The sequence below is a fragment of the Haliotis rufescens genome, unplaced genomic scaffold (assembly GCF_023055435.1).
Source record: "Haliotis rufescens isolate VD_foot unplaced genomic scaffold, xgHalRufe1.0.p SCAF_35, whole genome shotgun sequence".
Classification (NCBI taxonomy): Eukaryota; Metazoa; Mollusca; class Gastropoda; order Lepetellida; family Haliotidae; genus Haliotis; species Haliotis rufescens.
The window spans coordinates 2,589,420-2,602,304 of NW_025964057.1; positions in this window are offsets into that span (position 1 = coordinate 2,589,420).

A 12,885-nucleotide genomic window follows, 5' to 3' on the forward strand; every position below is an offset into this window, starting at 1 on the left:
TCCGCACGTGTCACGCGTACATCTGTCAGTTTCAGGCCGTCTCTAATTACATGGGTCACAAGTTGACATGTGAGGGTTGGATCACTGTTCTCACGTTCATCAAAAGCCAAATTTCTGACAACAACTTTACAAGCCAGATCATCTTCTGCAGTTCTACCTTTTACAACTTCCGAGAATTTTTTTTCTAGATTTGTTAGAGTTTTTTCCACCACACCACACTTCTTAGAGTTATCTTCATTAGCCGTTCTCTGAGATTTTTCAAGATACACAACTTTATCCCTAAGGATCTTTATTTTAGCATCGAGTTCTTTCTTCAATTTCTCAGTCTCCTGCTTCAACACTGCTGTTGGAGATATCGTAACTCTAGCTTCACTCTCACTGAGTTGATTACTGAAAAACTGCTTCATATTGTCAATTGCAGCGAGAATCTCGGCGTTACCCGACGCCTGTTTAGTGCACGTGCTGTGCGTGTTTTCAATGTTTACATGATTGTCAGGTTTAATTGGTATATCTAAAATTTCCTCAGAATTATTAATTCGGGCTTATACATATATATATACATATATATATATATATGGTTAGCGACCGTCATTATACAGCGAGGGGGGGAATTCGTCTGCTCTAACTGCCTTCACAAAAACATTCCAGCCCTTAATTACCGAGGCAGCTGTGACGTAGTAGCATTACATTCGCTGCGTTTGCAGCATATAAGATGTGTAATCTGTGGATTAACTAAAGTAATATTACGGCTGAAATGTTACTTGCATGGTTGTTTTAATAGAAAACTTACGTTTTAAAAGCACAATTGTTCTTATATAATGTTTTTAGGTTTGGTTTATAAATACTAGAGAAGATTTTTTATACATATAAAACTGATCGAAAATACAGCTGAACAATAGAAAATCAAAATAGGAGTTGTGAATAGTGACAAAATTAAATTACATCACTCTGTCAATAATTATTGATTGATTCCGTCAAACAACTGTCAAACCATTTATTGCCATGTACGTACATGTACACAGGAAGTCGGCGCTATCTGAGGCTCCAGGTAAATAAACATCGTGGTTTTATGACGGGAGATCAGACGAACCGTGAACCAGGGGCATGCCACGTAATTACACCTAAAGGTGGTAGAACCAGGGTATTGTCTCTTGCACTGGCTAATTGACCGTACATATAATTGGTAAATATATTCGTTTTGATACCCGTGTTTCATGCGCATCCCGGCTCATAAGCAGAATACAGACAAATGAGGCCCCGTGATCAGCGGAGCGTGAACAACATGGATGCCGCCTTTCGGCCGTAACAGTCAAGCTGCGATCTCGGAACTGCTCGATTGAATCCAGTTGCAAGCGGAGACAAGATTTACTTCCCTTACCCAAACATGATCGTTGCTCAGAAATGTTCAAATCTATCTTCAGTAAATCATGAAATTAATGCGAGCATGACATTTATGCGAAATATGCGATCGACAGCCTCCGTGGTCCAGTGGTAGCTATAGAAGGTCCGCCCGGAGAGAGGAAGGTCGGTGGTTCGATCCTCGGCCTCGTCATACCAGAATACGTTAAAAGCTGGTACTTGTTGTTACCCTGCCTGACGCTCGGCATTAAGGGGCTAAAATAAAGACTGGTCCGCTCGGAGTACACTGTTTTTGAGTGGGGTATTCATGATGTGGCATGGTATCTCGGTCGACTGGCACTCTAAAATCTCCGGACTATACAAGCAGCCACACACACACATGCACGTGCGGCATGCAGGTCGCCATAAAAGAGCAATAATCTTGAAGGCCACGTTAACCCTCACCTCACCTTTCGCCATGGTAGAATAGTTTTGTTTTATTTTGCTTGTTGAATTATCAACAAATAATTAGAGCTACACTGTAAACACCAACCTGGAGATATACAAAACCACTACTGAAGCGCATATCTGATCAAGAGGACAAATCCGCTTATATTTCCTTCTTAAACAATGCCCATTACAGGCATTCGAATCATTATTTTACACCAGAGACCATAAAATATAGTCTTTTCTATTCTCTGATTATATTATGTGTAGTTTAAATGTCGGAGGGTGTTGAATAATATTTTTTGTTTGATTGTTGTTGAACGCCACACTCAGCAATATTCCGGCTATATAACGGTGGTCTGAAAGAATCGAGTCTGGACCACACAATGCAGTGATTGACACCATGAGCATCGATTGGGATATGTATCAAGTCAGTGAGTTTGACCACCCGATCCCGTTAGTCGCCGATTATGACAAGCATGGGTTGCTTGGAACGTATTCCAACCCGGATCTTCACAGGTATTTTCTTTAAATAATAAGGTATCAAATTTAGTATAAGTAAGTATAGTTGTTGTATATATTTAAATATGTTTGTCATGAACCCAACCTTGTTTAAATTATATGGGAAGATGAGCGGTAACAATTTATGTCATTATTTCAAATCAGAATGATAGCACAGCAGGAAAGAAAGCATAGCATAATACGCGTATCTTGTTAACCCAACAGTTTTTAAATAAGAGCAACCTATACATCAAGAGAATAGGTTTGTTGCGTGTCTTATTATGTTCTGTTTATCGCGGGCTCCTGTAACTGGCACTAAATGTCATACCACGATTAATACGGGTAAATACGATCTACTCCAGAACTAGAATAGATTACTTTGGGTCAGGGGAAAATGTCTGTAATTATCATAACTTTGGAGTTCGACAAGCGTCGTGCTCGGGGGTTGTTTGGTCGTGTTCAAGGGATTCAGGGCCTGGGTGCATGGGGCTTTCCAAAGGTTTTGTGTTGGACGTGTAGACGGCATTTCCAGATTTGTCGTATCAGTGACCGAAATGATGTGCAATGCAATTCCCTATTTTGATATGTACTGTGTGTTCCCGTACCTATTGGGGTAAACAATTGCCTTTGCATGTGATTGTGGCGGTCCCCAGGTGGCGAGCGCCCAGTATCATCATTGTTTGATAGTGAATCATGACACGCGCTCCTGATGCGGTAGGAATCGTGCAGTCGACGTTTGGCTGGGCTCTTGTCACTTTTGTTAACTGATAAACATGAGAGATAATATCAGTGTCTAGTCTTGTAACATCAAAAATATGTCAATTTCTCATTGCCGTATCATGACCAGTCCGTGTCCAACCAATGGTGTAGCTATAACATATCACAAATATCATGGACTTTGACGTACAAAAGAGTCGTGACATATGATTATCCTTTGTTATGCACTCTTTCTGGTAGATTCATCTATTATATGCTTACTTTTCAGAATAGAGACTTTTCATTCATTATCACTTTGTCAAGTCTCTGCAAAACAATACAAATTTAATAATACAGACTCAACTTACATGTGTGTATGTTGTAATATCCCTAAGTTACCGAGTGCGGCATAAAACAACAAACAAACAAAACATAATATCCTCAAGAATTAAGAATAATGTTAATAATGCCCAAATCACCTTAATCTCCATACCTCTCTCTGTTTCATGTGGGGCGGTCGGGTAGCCTAGTGGTTAAAGCGTTCGTTCGTCACGTTGAAGACCCGGATTCGATACCCGACATGGGTACAATGTGTGAAGCCCATTTCTGGTGTCCCCCGCCGTGATATTGGTGGAATATTGCTAAAAGCTGCTTAAAACCATACTCACTCACTCACTCACTCACTCACTCACTGTTGTGAAACATAAAATAAGTTGTGTTTGTAATAATCTGAAGGAATAACAATGACAATAATATCCTAATTATTTCAAGATATAATACTAATCCTTAACTGAAAACGTCCACTACAGTATACACTCGGTGAAGAAGCCTATGAACATATGAACTTTTTACATACACTAATGGAAGTTAAGTTTGTGAAGATAGCAAATGATATTATTCGGTCGAACGTCAGCCAGAACTCCTTTATGGAATTCTGAGTCTACAGTCTGGGTGCTATGTACAAGGCTACTCTAATAAAGTTCCTGACGTATTTTAGGACAGGGATGGACACTCGCATTAATGTGGTGACTCATCATTGCATTAATTTCACCATTTACAGTATTCATGAAGAATATTTTCTATGGGACCAGACGCATGGTGGAATAGAGAAAATTATGAGGATAGACTTACTGAAGTACTCACCGAAATGAAAAAAACTGTTTTTTCGACCTCAGATCTTAAATAAATGCAGTTAATATACAAAATATGTAAATATTCAAACAACTCAATTAGTACTAATTGGGCCTTGGCACAAATACAGCATATCACAGGTTTTTATGCCTTTTTACAAGTAAAAGTGTGTAAAAATGTGAATAAAACAGACTATTGTGAAACAGGGCATAACCAGGTGTAAGTAGATCAAGGTGAATGTCCATGACCTATGACACCTTGACGACAGGTGAGAACAGGTGCATAATGCCTATAGTCTGTTTCTGCTATGTCAATTTGGACTTAGTTTTATTTTTGAATGTTGAAAGTGACGACAAATTACCTCCTGTAAAGTACATTTTGTATTGTTCACTGAGATCAAACTAGCAAATCCAGACAAGTACTTTTCGACTTGTTTTGTTATTTCGTATTTACAGTGACGTAACACTTTGTGTCGATTTTTAAATTGAGAAAAACATTTTTTTTTCATTTCCGTGAGTACTTTAAGTGTTTTATGATATTCATGCCAGCTCAAAATAGACTTTGATTTATTTTTATGGTATCCACAAGATAAGCAGGATTAAACTAACATCTTAAGATGACATTAAACTGAATTATATTTGATGTTTACATATCAAAGTTTCCGAAAATGTTACAAATTGTTTAGCCACAGCAAGGCTATTCATTCGTGACATGTTTCATCTGATCTGCTGATTTATTTTCAACACTGTCAAATCTCCTTCCTTGTTTCGAGAGAAGTACTGCAGTAAGAGTTGTGAATAATCACTCGACCTCCGGACATGGCACATTGAAACTTGGAGGTCAGGGATCACACCTCCCCTTTCTTCCAGGGAGGGGTGGGGATGTATTCGGGATCTGTTAGTCATCAACCTCGTGTGTGTCAAGAGTTACGTGCGGAAGATTCAATGTTTAACAACAGCGACGCAGATGGTACTGAATGCAATGTTATAAACCTATTCATTGGGAACGCTATTAAGTAAGAGACTTCTTTCTATAGGCATTAAAACCTATTGTGAGGTTTCACTTTCCGGTCGGGTTAAATCTCATAAACAGGGACGTTGTAATGTCCCTGGGATTTTATGTAACATCCCAGGGATATTATATAATATCCCAGGGATTTTATATAATGTCCTGGGTATTTTATCTATATAACTTCCGTTCAGATTGTAACATGTAATGAAATGTAAAATCAAATGACAAATGTTTTCTTTATATTCCCGAGGATTAAACTCGCAACCTTCATATCTGTAGCCCAGTGAGTGTACCACGAGGCTACAGAGGTGTTGATAAGCCTCACTGCTTTTTAGAATGTCCTTTTCAAGATGGGGCGGTCGGGTAGCCTGGTGGTTAAAGCGTTCGCTCGTCACGCCGAAAACCCGGGTTCGATTCCCGACATGGGTACAATGTGTGAAGCCCATTTGTGGTGTCCCCGCCGTGATATTGCTGAAATATTGCTAAAAGCGGCGTAAAACCATACTCACTCACTCACCTTTTCAAGATCCGTACGCCAGCAACAGATATTTTACGCGCGTTTCCTAAGGTTCATGGAAAGTATGTTCGAAACATAAAAATGTTGATAAATGTTGTTTTAAGTTTCTTTTTTTCGGTTTATAAGCATGGAAAAACACTTTCCCTCGGTTTTGCCCCCGCGGTTTCTCCCGACCCCCAGGGCATGTTCTGTCTACCAAAACCTCGTGAGCGTGTTTTCTCCAATACGAAACAAATCATTGAAACGTTGCCAGAAAACGACCAAAGGGAAGTCTCACCCCTGCTCGTCCATTGTGTTATAAATCCAGGGTGTCGAGGTGAGGCCTGTGTCTTGTATGTTTGTTGCATGTATTCATGTAGCGGGATGTTTGTTGTGTATTATTGTGAAATATTAAAAATTGAATTTTTGACAACTGTGACACATATATTCCTGAATATTGACGGAACTTCTGTTGAAACGTAGCCAGTAAATGACCAAAGGGACATTTCACCCTTGCTTTTATGTGGTTGGCGTTTTTCTAAGCCCCCAACAGGACTTATATTAGCCTCCAGCCTATAGACACATCCTTCAAAATGCAATTCAATATACACAAAATGGCATGTCCAATCGGATTCCACTTCTTTTCTCCTCCTCGCTAAATCAGCCTTTTCGCTGAATATTTGAAGAAATGGCATTTGGTACTATTGCTTAGTACACCCGTACGCAACCCAATATCTCATTTTGCGTCTTCAATACACCTGGAATAACGGAAAATCGCTTCATTGTCTTGTAGATTAATGCACTGTAAACGGCGACTGATGGATGGACACTATTATATTTGAACATAAATATCACTTAGATTGGCCTGATCCAGTTTCTATCAACAGATCGTCGCCATATAGCTGGACTATTGCAGGTATTGGTTTAAAATAACATTCAATCACTCACGTATTTCACATATTCAATGCAAGAGGATACTACGCGGGTGGTGGGTAGAGGGGGAGAGATAGGGTGGTGGTGGTTGTTGTTGCGAGACTTGGTTGTGTAGCTGGAGGGAGGATGGGGGGAGAGGTAGGGTGGTAGTGGTTGTTGCGAGACTTGGTTGTGTAGCTGGAGGGAGGGTGGGGGGAGAGGTAGGGTGGTTGCATTTGTTGCGAGACTTGGTTGTGTAACTGGAGGGAGGGTTTGGGGAAGAGGTAGGGTGGTGGTTGTTGTTGCGAGACTTGGTTGTGTAGCTGGAGGGAGGGTGGGTGGAGAAGGGTGTTGGTGGTTGTTGCGAGACTTGGTTGTGTAGCTGGAGGGAGGGTGGGGGGAGAGGTAGGGTGTTGGTGGTTGTTGCGAGACTTGGTTTGTAGCTCGAGGGAGGGTCGGGGGAGAGGTAGGTTGGTGGTGGTTGTTGCGAGATTTGGTTGTGTAGCCGGAGGGAGGGTGGGGGGAGAGGTAGGGGGATGATGGTTGTTGCGAGACTTGTTTGTGTAGCTGGAGGGAGGGTGCGGGGAGAGGTAGGGTGTTGCTGGTTGTTGAGAGACTTCGTTGTGTAACCGGATGGAGTGTGGTGCGAGAAGGGGAGAGGTAGGGTGGTGGTGGTTCTTGCGAGACTTTGTTGTGTAGCTTGAGGGAGGGTAGGGGGAGAAGGGGAGACGTAGGGTGGTGGTTGTTGTTGCGAGACTTGGTTGTGTAGCTGGAGGGAGGGTTGGGGGTCGAGGGGGAGAGGTAGGGTGTTGGTGGTTGTTACGAGACTTGGTTGTGTAGCCGGAGGAAGGGTGGGAGGAGAGGTAGGGTGGTGGTGGTGGTTGTTGCGAGACTTGGTTGTGTAGCCGGAGGGAGGGTTGGAGGAGAGGTAGGGTGGTGGTGGTTGTTACGAGACTTGGTTGTGTAGCCGGAGGGAGGGTGGGAGGAGAGGTAGGGTGGTGGTGGTTGTTGCGAGACTTGGTTTGTAGCTCGAGGGAGGGTCGGGGGAGAGGTAGGTTGGTTGTGGTTGTTGCGAGGCTTGGTTGTGTAGCTGGAGGGAGGGTGGTGGGTAGGGGGGAAGAGGTAGGGTGGTAATGGTTGTTGCGAGACTTGGTTATGTAGCTGGAGGGAGGATGGTGGGTAGAAGGGGAGAGGTAGGGTGGTGGTGGTTGTTGCGAGACTTGGTTGTGTAGCCGGAGGGAGGGTGGGGGGTAGAGGTAAGGTGTAGGTGTAGGTGGTTGTTGCGAGACTTGGTTATGTAGCTGGAGGGAGGGTGGGGGGTAGAGGGGGAGAGGTAGTGTGGTGGTTGTTGTTGCGAGCCTTGGTTGTGTAGCTGGAGGGAGGATGGTGGGTAGAGGGGGAGAGGTAGGGTGGTGGTGGTTGTTGCGAGACTTGGTTTGTAGCTCGAGGGAGGGTCGGGGGAGAGGTAGGTTGGTTGTGGTTGTTGCGAGGCTTCGTTGTGTAGCTGGAGGGAGGGTGGTGGGTAGGGGTGAAGAGGTAGGGTGGTGGTTGTTGTTGCGAGACTTGGTTACCTAGCTGGTGGGAGGATGGTGGGTAGAAAGGGAGAGGTAGGGTGGTGGTGGTTGTTGCGAGACTTGGTTGTGTAGCCGGAGGGAGGATGGTGGGAGAGGTAAGGTGGTGGTGGTTGTTGCGAGACTTGGTTATGTAGCTGGAGGGAGGGTGGGGGGTAGAGGGGGAGAGATAGGGTGGTGGTTGTTGTTGCGAGCCTTGGTTGTGTAGCTGGAGGGAGGATGGTGGGTAGAGGGGGAGAGGTAGGGTGGTGGTGGTGGTTGGGAGACTTGGTTGAGTAGCCGGAGGGATGGTGGTGGGAGAGGTAGGGTGGTGGTGGTTGTTGCGAGACTTGGTTATGTAGCTGGAGGGAGGGCGGTGGGTAGAGGGGGAGAGGTAGGCAGGTGGTGGTTGTTGCGAGATTTGGTTGTGTAGCTGGAGGGAGGGTAGGGGGAGAAGGGGAGAGGTAGGTAGGTGGTGGTTGTTGCGAGACTTGATTGTGTAGCTGAAGGTTTGTTTCCGGTCACATCAGCTTGTATGTGGAAATGGACTAATCTGACACTTAGTAAAACAACTGATGCATTCTGTTTGGAAGGACATATGAGTGTTGACAGAAAAGTTTTGAGGTGAGGTGATGTAAAATAGGGTTAAATGTCGCGTTAAATTATCGCGTGTTTGTGTGTGTGGCTGTTCGTACAAGTCCTTATATTTCATAATGCTAACCAACCTATATACCATGCCAGAGTTGAACATCAATACCCAACTCAGACACAGTATACTGACTCTGAGACGACCTGTCTTTGTTTTAGCCCCAAAGAGTAAGGCAGGGTAACAACAAGTACTATCTTATAATAACGTCTTTTGGTATGACGCGTCCGGGGATCGAACCCCGTCCCATCCGCTCTCCGGGCGGAAGCTCTACTAATAGACCACGGCAGCGATTAGAAACGTTTGGAGCCTCACAAGGAATTCAATAATGTTTTGCTGCGGACATCACATAACGACCAAGTTGCGTATCCTTGTCAATGAAGTGAATTGTTTGATGGTAATTTTATGGACGTTAAACGACTATTAAGTAGACACTTTAAAAGGTGAGGTGAAATAGGGTTTGCTTGCACGTCCAATATTATTGCACTTATATTGCGACGTGCTTGCATGTGTGTGTGTGTGTGGCTGCTTGTACTAGTCCGGACTGATGTCGCTTTATAGTGCTATCCCACTGAGATACCATACCGCAGTTTAACATGAATACCCCACTCAGACAAAATATACTCCAAGCCGACCAGTCCTTGTTTTAGACCCATAATGCCGAGCGCCAGACAGGGTAACAACAAGTATCATCTTTTAAAGTAGTTTGATTTGACGCGGCTGGGAATCCCCGAACCGTCCGCTCTCCGGGCGAACGCTCTACCACTAGACGACGGAGGCGGTCCCAATTAAAAAATATAATTGTTGTGAATAGTATACTCAACAACAAACTTCCTATCACACCAATATATCAGTGTATTTTTCAAACAAGTAAAGTTTGGTTTTCAATATTGTAGTACATGTATGGAATCAAGTCACAAAATCTGCTATAGAAAAGTATGCATTCCATGCAAAAGTTGACTTTTATGCAAGCCCCATGCATTTCACTACCCAAGAATGGGTATGAAAACATGTGCGTGAACGGGATTCCATATGCATTGTTTAGCATCGTGCTGACAACCACTCAGAAAAACAACAAAATTACGCAATTATTCAACATTGCGAAATGCCACGTCTGTCCGAAAATGAGCGTCTTCGAGCAATTTGAATTCTTGAAGCAGGATCGAGTCAACGCGATGTTGCAAGACACCTTAATCTTCACATCTGATCTTCACGGGTCTCAATAGTAAGGATATTCTCTGTTATCTTTGTTGATATTTCAAACGTAGAACATGGGATAGCATACGTTATTAACATCGCCTTGATCTCACTTTAAGTGGTGAACCACCCACAACACATTTCAATCACACTCACAAACAAAGTACATACAGGTGAAGCCTAAGTTATTGTGTGCGCTACAAGCTACTGATGATTTGTCAATGGTCTTGAATGTTGATCATAGTCCCATTGGAATACGCAATAAAAACACATTACCCTCTGCGTTCAACATTGGTAAAAGTAATTCGTTGCTGATATGAATGTATTGCTTATTCAGTGGTCAAGTACAAAATTGAAGAGAAATAAATTTCCCTCATATGTACATTAACTGTTTGTGTACATCAATCATTTTTGGGTCATGTTAGGTGAGGTGAAAGGTGAAATTGGGCTTAACGTCGCGTCCAAGATTATTGCACTTATATAGCGACGTGCATGCAGGTGTATGTGTGTGTGTGGCTGCTTGTACTAGTCCGGACTGATGCCGATTTATAGTGCTAGCTCACTGAGATACCATGCCGCAGTTTAACATGAATACCCCACTCAGACACAGTATACTGACTCAGAGCCGACCAGTCCTTGTTTTAGCCCCTTAATGCCGAGTGCAAGACAGGGTAACAACAAGTACAATCTTTTAACGTCTTTTTGTATGACGCGGCCCGGGATCGAACCCCGGACCTTCCGCTCTCCGGGCGGACGCTCTACCACAAGACCACGGAGGCGGTCTCGGGTCATGTTAGGCTTTCAGGGATGATATTTTCACCGAAAGTTGTACTATTCAACCATAACAAATACTCTGCAAATCACAATAAAGCTCTTATGGTCGTTGTTTACGCTTTGAAATGGTCAACTATTGCCAACTGTTGAATTTCACTTTTCTCTGTATAAAGAACTCACTGCAGACATGGTCCATGTATAGGTTAATTACTGTACTTGGTTTTTTGATATTCAGTTGCGTGATATGTCACAGAGGTAAATCTAATTCATAACAACTAATTGTCCCATTTATTTGGCTTCTATCTTTTATATGAAACATGGGGTGATAAACTTCATTGGCAATAGACGTAGCATATAATTGTCCGCATGAACAGTCTACTCTGTTCCAGATATGTTTATTCATTTTGTCAGCATTTAAATCGTTGCATTCCTGGCTCAATGATTCATTTGACGAAATCTTGTTCCCTGTTTTGAATAACCGTCAGATAGTTCCAGACCAATTAATAAAATTTCCAGCGCTATGTGTTGCGCATAATTCCGAGATAATTCGAAGTTCATATTCTTGTACGAACATTTATCAAAATTCATTTATACCTAGTACTATTATGTACATATGTATATTAGTTCAAATTATAATAATGACTCACTCTATTCTCGAAACGGTCTTTGTTCTACGACAACCGTAAGTCGGTATGGGAAAACAAAATATTTGTTTAATTGTTCAAAGTTCATAGTCAATGTCATATGATTATAGACAAGGAAGATAAGAAATTAAATATAAAGAGTAGCCACTTTAAATGACAGAAATTCTTTTAGTTAAATTTGCTCATGATTTGGTCTTTTCGTGGTAAATAGCGCCAAAATACTCTTAATTATTTACTTTCATGTCATTACTAATCTCACATAAGGTCAAAAGTTGTACAACGTTTAACAGATATGATTATGACATGTTGTATCCAAACATATCCAAACAAATCCAAACAAATCCAAGCTTGGAAATATGACCTTGACAAAGTTTTGGATTATTTGGAATGGATGATATTTTGTCCAGTGTAAGCTTTGTACTTCATGGTTTAATTGATGTGCTATATTTAGATATGTGTAGTCTCGTTTAGCATTATTAAATGCGCTTTTGCGTTTGTTCCTAGTTTTTATTTTTATTTCCTCGTTCACCATGATACTGTGGCTTTGCCTTTTATTGGTGTTGTGAAAGGGATAGTTTTTTTTTGCTATGTTGAATTTTGGTTCTTGTGGTTCATTTGGGGTTTGCATGATTATGTTTCCTATGGTTATTTGGATTGGAAAGTGGTCGCTGCCGAGTGGCTCCTCATGCACTTCCCACGAAGTTAGGTCTATAGCCGATATATTTTGATTAATTTTTCATATCTAGTTGGTTGGTTGTTATTGAGTAGTATTTATACTAGTTTTTTTTGTTCTATCCATTCGACAATGAGTTTGCCGTTTTGGTCTGTTTTATCTTTAACACTCCAGGAGGGGTGGTGGGCGATAAAGCCCCCTAAGAAGATGGTTGATTTAGGGTTTCTAAGTCTTCAGGTTTAATTTGTTTCGCTGTCCAGTTGTATATGTTAACAATGTTTATTTTTTGGTTGTGATGAGTTATTTGTTCCATTAGAGTTGGAGTTTTAATTGGTATTTCTTTATGGTTTATGTCCTGCCTGATATATATGATTAGGCCACCGCCTGCTCTACCTGTCGAGTCTTACCGAGTAATAATTAGGTAGGGTGAATTTAGATTTTGGGGAGAAGTGGGTTTCCTGAACGCATATGATATGAGGACCTAGGTTTTTCCGAAACATAATTTTTAATTCGTGGCCGCGGGCGGCCTGTCCATTGGCATTCCACTTTAATATGTGTAGACCTTCCATTATTTAGAGGGTTTCGAGTTTGGGGTTGAAATTTTCTGTAGGCGCAGATTGTTGTGGTTTCTATTTTGAGATTTCTTTTAATGTGTTATTGAAGTTTTCAAACGAGAGACTAGTAAGATTTAGTTTGGAAGCCACTGTGTGAAAGGACTTAATGTTATTGTTGGCGCCGAGGGTGTTTTGTTTGAGTATATATGCTAGTAACACTGTAAGGTTGTTTAGGGTTTTGAATCCTGTCTGATTTGGTGTTTTATGGTTATGTTTTTGGAGGGTTTTGAAGAAGACAATCGATGTGTAGAGAGG